This window comes from Rousettus aegyptiacus, unplaced genomic scaffold (genome assembly GCF_014176215.1).
Source record: "Rousettus aegyptiacus isolate mRouAeg1 unplaced genomic scaffold, mRouAeg1.p scaffold_m13_p_15, whole genome shotgun sequence".
Taxonomy (NCBI): Eukaryota; Metazoa; Chordata; class Mammalia; order Chiroptera; family Pteropodidae; genus Rousettus; species Rousettus aegyptiacus.
Window position 1 is genome coordinate 50,769,067 of NW_023416290.1, and position 7,375 is coordinate 50,776,441.

Sequence of the window (7,375 nt, forward strand, 5' to 3'; positions counted from 1 at the left end):
AAACCCTTCTTATTTAAAGTCGTAATGAAGCATAATGTGCTTATAGAAAAACGCGCATGTTATAAGTGTGCAGATTAATGCATTCCCACCAGCCGGACCAGCTCTCTGGTCTGGGAATGGGAAGCAGAGGCAGAGCCGAGGACGAGATGACTCGGGGAGAGGAGGGCAAAGGACCGAGCGGTCAGGACTCCGCAGGCTCACCCACGTGGACGCCGACACACCGGGCAGTGTGGGAAGGAGGGCCGAAGGAGCAATGGTGAGCCGGGACCTAAGTCTTCAAGGAATGAAGGGGAGTGTCCTGGGTTGGGGACGGGACGTGCTCGAGATAGACTTTTGGGGAGTCACCTGGGCGTGGTGATGGCAGAAGCCGTGAGTGTGGACAAGGAAACAAGGGGGACATTATATGGGCAATTGCTAAGAATTCTAAAAATGTCTAACTCTACAACGAGATATGATAGTAAAAAGTTAATTCTTGCAAAGGTGAGAGAGGAACTAGTCCAATCCTTTGCTTTTTTCCTACTTTCAGACCTTATCCAGCAGCAACTTCCTCCATTGTTTCTTTAGGACGATTATTCCTGCCTATTATTTTATCATAGTCATCTTGAACATTCAATCTCACCTAGCAGCAATCCCAAATTCAGCCGTAAACTGCATCTAGTTACAGCTGCAGAAGTTGGGCTAACTTGACCAGTTACAGCCCACAACTCTCTCTACCTCTTTGAATTATTGATTAAATCATGTATGAGTCTCTCTGTGGGGCTATACTCTTTATTTTCTTTGTATTATACCTCTCTTGAAATGTCTGGCAATCTCTTTGGTGACTTTTTGCCTTGTGGAACCATTAGCTCAAAATTAGTTTTGCGGTTATGGTGAAAGGCAGAGAAAAATTATTACCTCTATGTACTGAAATTAAGCACACAATGACTCCTACTGAAGTGAAAACTACAGATGAATATCAATTCCAGTCAACAGACTTTATGTATTTTTTTTTTTCTTTTTTTTTTTGCGCAAACGTACCAACAGGTCCACAGGAAGGTGTACTTGGGGGAAAAAGCAGTGAGGTCACTCGGGGTCACCTCAGAAAAGGTGTGCAGGCAGCAGAGATTATTTTTCTAGCATGCAAAACACCTTGTACCTAGATGAGTGTGTGTGTGTGTGTGTGTGTGTGTGTTTTTAAATCATTACTCTCTTTGATCTCATCCTCAAACCTAAATCACTAATTTTTAAGTGGGATTCTTAAGTGTCATGGTTTTAATAAGGCAGCAAAAGTTCACCAAATCTAATTCATCTCAGTAGCAAATTTTCCTGTTTAAAAACTCCTGTTAAGTCATTCGCCCATATGTTTTCCCTCTCTACTGGCCGAGAACATACAAACATGCAATAATATTTCCGATCTTAGAAGACCGTCTTCCGATGCTGTGTACCCTGCAGCTACTGTCCCATGGCTCTGCCTCCCTTAATACAGATCCTTTCATTTATTTTTAAATTATAGTTGATTTGCTGGACTTGTCTGGAGTTCCTAGTCTTCTTTTTGTTCACTGCCATGGTTTTATCCAACCTTGTCTATTTAGTGTACTTTTTCCATATCTCAGTTCTTCTGTGCTTCCAAATAGCAGTCTAATTTTCTCTGACTGACATTGTTTCTCTTTGTAAAAGGGCCAAGGTCTTGGCCTCACACATCTGAGTTCTCCGGGCCCAGGTAGGGTTTAGAAGGGTACTTGAGGGCTTAGCCACCAGCAGCTGGATATGCTGGGCATCAAATGAGATGAAGTGGGGGAAATGACAAGACACTTTACAACCATGGGCATGACAAGGGCCACAGTCACTGCTGCTGTGGCAGGCAGTTTCTGGACCTGCTCTGGGAGTATCCTTACTGGTGGCCTCATCTTGTTTGAAGGTATATTTCTCAAACTTTGAATTAACATTTTTATAAGATTCTCCAATGGCAGGAAACTCCACCACATATTATGCAAGAAAATCCACTAGAATATACATGTGAAATAAGTTTAACATTGTTTTCTCTACATGCCTCTGAAAGAAAATTTAATTACTCTCTCCGATGGGGTTGATCCTTTCCTGAAAAGCTTTTTCCGTTATGAAAAAGAATCACCAGCCATAGTAGAGGCTGGTAAATTATTAGGGTTATTTGCTTAAGCAGATGTATCGTTCAAAGTACAATGAGAGAGAGAGAGAGAGAGGGAGAGGGAGGGAAGAAGAGGGAGGGAGGGAGGGAGGGGGCAGAGAGAGAGACAGACAGAGAGAGAGAGAGACAGAGAGACAGAGAGACAGAGAGACAGAGAGAGAGAGAGAGAGAGAGAGAGAGAGAGCGCGCGCATGCTCTGCAGAAATCTTTTTTGATATTGTGGAGAATCTAACGCTCTAATTGTTTTTAATGTATTTTATTAGTTCTATTTTTAATAAAACGAAGGGTCTACTTTAAGAAGTCAGGCTTCAAATCGTCGAGCCATCTGGTGTCACTCTCCCAGCGAGCAGAAGTCTTCGAGATGATTAAAAACAGCAGGGAGAAGGGAGGGGGGGCAATGCAGTGACAGTGGGTGCTCCTACAGGGAAGATGAGAGGCGGGAGGAAGCCGGCTGTGCTGGAGGACTGTGGATCAGAGCTAGGAAACTTACAGGACTCACCAGAAGCGTTTTGCTCCCCAACGTGCTTCTTAACTCTTTAATGGTCAAGTGTAAGCAGGCATTCACAGAGTCAGAGCTATACGGATCGCCTACAGCAGTCTTTGGACGGGAGTAAGTTAAATACAAGGCAATTGATTGAGACCTGGATTTCATCAGTATAGCCCAGGCCTCTACCTACCACCTCCCAGGGGCACTATCCGTCCCTTCTGCCACTGGGGTAGAAGCCATGTCTCAGGAGCCCATCCCTGCACCCTCAATGCCAGCCCCCACCCAGCACAGGCTATGCGACCCTGAGGAATCCCTCATCCGTCAGGCTTACCCTGAGGAGAAACTCGTTAATATTTGTGAAGTATTTGGAACAGTGCTTGGCACGAAGCAAGAAGTATGTGTACGTAAAATAAAGCAGCTTTTCAGCCTTGTCCAAACACTGTTTTTCCAATTCCTTTTCTATAAACCTTTACATTTAACTGTAGTTGCTGTGAAAGGAAACTTTATATCACTATTGAAAATAGAAAAACATGTTATACAAAGAAAGTAGTTAAAAATAAAAACCATGAAAACAATGTTATTAAATTCTAGCTATATTCTGTGCCCTGTGTCAGCCTCTGAGCCTGAGGCCCCGTTTCTTCCTGTTAAAAACTGAGATTAGCCAACGCTTGAGCATAAAGATACAGTAGCACCAAAATAAAACTTCCTCTTTGTTGTGATCACAAGGATCAAGGAAGATAGAGAGTATGTAACAATTTTCAATAATATTCAGTGTCCTCTAAAACAATCTCGGGGCCACATGCGGGCATGTGTCCCCCATTATGGGGAACACTCAAGTACACACACACGCACACGCACACGTATTGGGAAAATGGAGGTCTAACCTCACGTTTCTCCTGCATTGGCCATCGGCAAGTTCCTTCACCACTCCCAGCTCTGTTGGAAGCGCACGTTGCCGGCCATCACTTGGGTTTCCCAGATGCTCCCTCCCCTCAGTCGGATGCTACTTTCTCTTCATGGGCACAGGGGGAGAAGTCAGGGGGTATTGGGGGGCAGGCTACAGTGCTCTTCGCTGTGCGGTCCCTCTCTTCCCCACTACATTGCCACCAAGGCTGGGGAATATCAGACTCTACCGAGGGCTTGGAGGTAACTTACGGGAATCGCAACATAGGTTTATCTCACACAGATTTAAAGGGATGTGGAAACCGTGGCTTTCCCCCAAGGTCCTGGGAGAAAGCACCCACAAAATTAATTTTCTTTACAAGAGATGTCCCCATGGGGATCTTTCCTTCCTCCACCAACTCCCAGTTCCTGTCTTGTCTCTGCTCTTCTCAGCTTGTCTCTGTCAGACCAACCCATCCACCCACCCTCTACTCTTCTAACTTCCTCTGTATGAAATTCTTCCTTCTTTCCATGACATTTAACTGACTATTCACAGGAATCGGTTTTATCCCAGGGCCTGTTAATGTCCTTTGCCCACAATGGCCATTTTTTCAGGTCTAAGTTATGTAGTCGAGGTTAACATCTTTGGGGGCTTCCACAGGAGAGTCAGTGCTGGAAGCTGATCTCCAGGTTCTGCAGAGCAGAGGAACTTTGCTGTTCTAATGCCCACTGAGTGGCCCTGCTACCCAATGCCCACTGAATGTTGGGGCGAGAAAGGTAAATCAGGGAAGCGGACGGGGCTATGGCCAGACAACCTGAGAGTGGCTTCCGTCACATCCTGATGGCCAGCACCCAGTCACAGAGCCCCAACTCGGCCACAGGTTGGGTGCCGAGAGAGAGGGAAAGGAGGGATGAACACATAGTACTGTCCGTTTCCGTGCGCTAGTTTGTCTAAAAGCGGGATCATGATTGTGCTCCCGTCATTGCAGTAAGGACCCTAGATTATTTGCCTGACGAATCCGATGATTAATTAATTATGAAACGGTTCTGGGAGCTTCGCCTATCACACATAACGGGGCCGGCTCCAGGGAATAGAATCTCCCGTGAGCTCTCACTCCGTGCCCGGAAGCTGGCGTCATTGCATGTCATCGAAGTTTGATTTCAAAACCCTTCCTTTTGGGCAGGAGCTCTTCTAACTAATTATGTGTAAGTTGCAGCGACACGTCATTTGCAATGGGGAACGTGCACTTCCGGAGTCATTTCAGAGAGTTATCTTTTGCTTTTTTATTTTCTGGATCATTTTATTAGAGTTCAGTTTTAAGAATTACAGATAACATCTTTTTCCCCCATTAAGATATTCATATTTTTTAATAAAAATTTTCATTAAAATTAAAAATTAAAAATGTGAATAAGAGAAAGAGAACACTCGGATACCAGCATCTGTAGGGCCTCTTCTCTCTTGCTGTTTTCTCATGGTCTTGTCTTCCTGCTGAACCTCTAGGAAGGTTGGGGTGGGGGTGGGGTACTAAAGAGTTAAGGATAAAAGGCAGAAATGCAGAGTGAGCCTTATTCATTTGTGGCGAGGAATAGGAACACGGCCTTTGTATTTCGGTATTACAAATCAACTGCTTTGATCTTCCTTTAGGACTCTGTAGAGTTACATGATGTTGTCTGAGTAAAGAGGAGATTTCTATTTCCAGAAGTGATGCTGAGAGAAGGTTCTTTTTCCTCTAGTGGGTCTTTCGTGCAGAGGACACAGACCTTCTGGGGATGAGTGCAAGGAAAGCAAGCTTTAGTGCCACCTCCTAGCCACCCTTGAAGCCACACAGGGCAGATTCAAGGTCACAGCTCTCAACGTCCTAGAGCCAGCGAGGTCCACCCTGATGCTGGGCCCTGGCCGGGAAGCCTGAGGGCACTGGGGAGATGCATTTCCTCCCTCAGGTCCCAGCAGCAGAATTACCAGCAATGACATGGACATGGGTCCTGTTACCTCGATTGCATCAGAGAGAGAGTCACGGGCCCCCTTCTTGGTGGGGCCGATTGGGCATATTCATGGCTGTCACCCATAGCTGCGAGGGATTTCGCATCCTGTTGCTGAAAGCTAATCGCCATTTTACTCCTTTCAGTCACTACTTTGGGACCTAAATTCAAAGTATTGCTGTTATAATTAAATTATATTATCCTTCTTTTAATTTAAGGCCTGCAAATTTCTACTACTTTAAGGGATCCTTTGGGGACCAAAGAAAGAAAATCTTATGAGAATGCGATATTTGCTTAAAGGACATTGGGCTCCTAGGGACCTCGGACCCTGACCAATTTAACCACTCACTGCATTTTTTTCCCCCTTTCTTCAAAGCTTTTAATGACCAAAAATATTATTTTGGGGCTTATTTTTTTTTAGAAGTTATAGCAAAACTGAGTGGAAGGTTCAGAGATGTCCCATGTAACCCTCGCCCCCACACAAGCATAGCCTTCCCCATAGTCATCATCCCCACCAGAGTGGGGCATTTGTTACCACTGATGAACCCTACAATGGATGACATATTATCTCCCGAAGTCCGCCATTTGCATTAGGGTTCACTCTTGGTGCTATACATTCAATGGCTTTGGACAAATGTATAATGACATAAACTCACAGCCCTTGAAAGGACAAATGGGTGTGATTGGTGAAGAATGGGGTTAAGGTTGAAACCAAGTGGAGAAATGCTCATGTGGCTGGGTATGGAGGTTCTGATCCCTCGGGGTTTACGTCTGGTTCATTCGTTTTATTCACTCGACGAATATTTATGCAGCACCCTCTAAATGCGATGAACACAGCATTGAACAAGACACACACAGTGTCTTCGCAGAACTCATGAAGTGGGAGGACCAAACAATAAATAAAATAAATAGGAAAATTTCATATATAAAGAAAGGGAATAAAATAGGTGTTGCAGAAAAGACAGGGAAGAGTGAGCACAGGTTTTCTAAAAAGACGTTTGAGCTGAGACAGGAATCAAGAGAAGGAATGAGCCATGGTACAGAGTCACGGGAAGGACTCACGGGGAAGAGGGGTGAGCCAGGGCAGGAGGAGCCGCGTGGCTGATATCGTCACCTCTGGTGTGTCGCAGGGCCCGGCTCTTGGGAAGTGCTCCAGGAGGGCTGGGCTGGCTCTGAGGAAGGACACAGGGCAGACGAGCCCTGCCATGCATGACACGGCCTTGGGTGACCCAGGCCATCAGCTGGGGCAAGACATGACTTTTACGTGGTGTCAGGCACTTGACACGAGGCGTATAAATAAATATTTAGTGGTGTGTGTTGAGTAAAGGAAGGCGAGGCGGGCAGTTGGAGACACTTGGTGGGATAAAATGATGCGTGGTTCAGACCCAGGATGTTCAGGTCCTTTCACACGCTGAGCCGCGTTTTCACCGAGCACACGTTTATTGAGCTCCTATGAGATGCGTGTCCTGGGTAAGGCAGAGCCGCCCTCGGGACGTGAGAGCTGTATGAGTGACTTGAATTCAGAATCACTGACGTGCTGTGTGAGGGCTCTGATGCAGCCTCTGCCTGGGCACTCCATGGTGTCACACGATGTGTGCGCTGTCCTGGAGGGAAGCAATGTCGTGCCCCGGACGCGTGTGTCAGGGAAGATAAAACGTATTATCCCTTCAGAGCGTTCTCCAGCCTTGGAATGGAGGCGTGATTATCCTCGCTGTGCAGATTAGGAAACGGAGGCGGCAAGAGACGTGCTCCTGACGGCAACGGTGGAGAGGGGTGGATCCGAGGCCGAGACCATGCGGGGGGCCCTGCTGCACGGCCAGCGCTCTCGTGTGGGCCACACGGCATGGCTGGGTGGTGGCAGGAGAAGGACAGAGAGAAGGAAA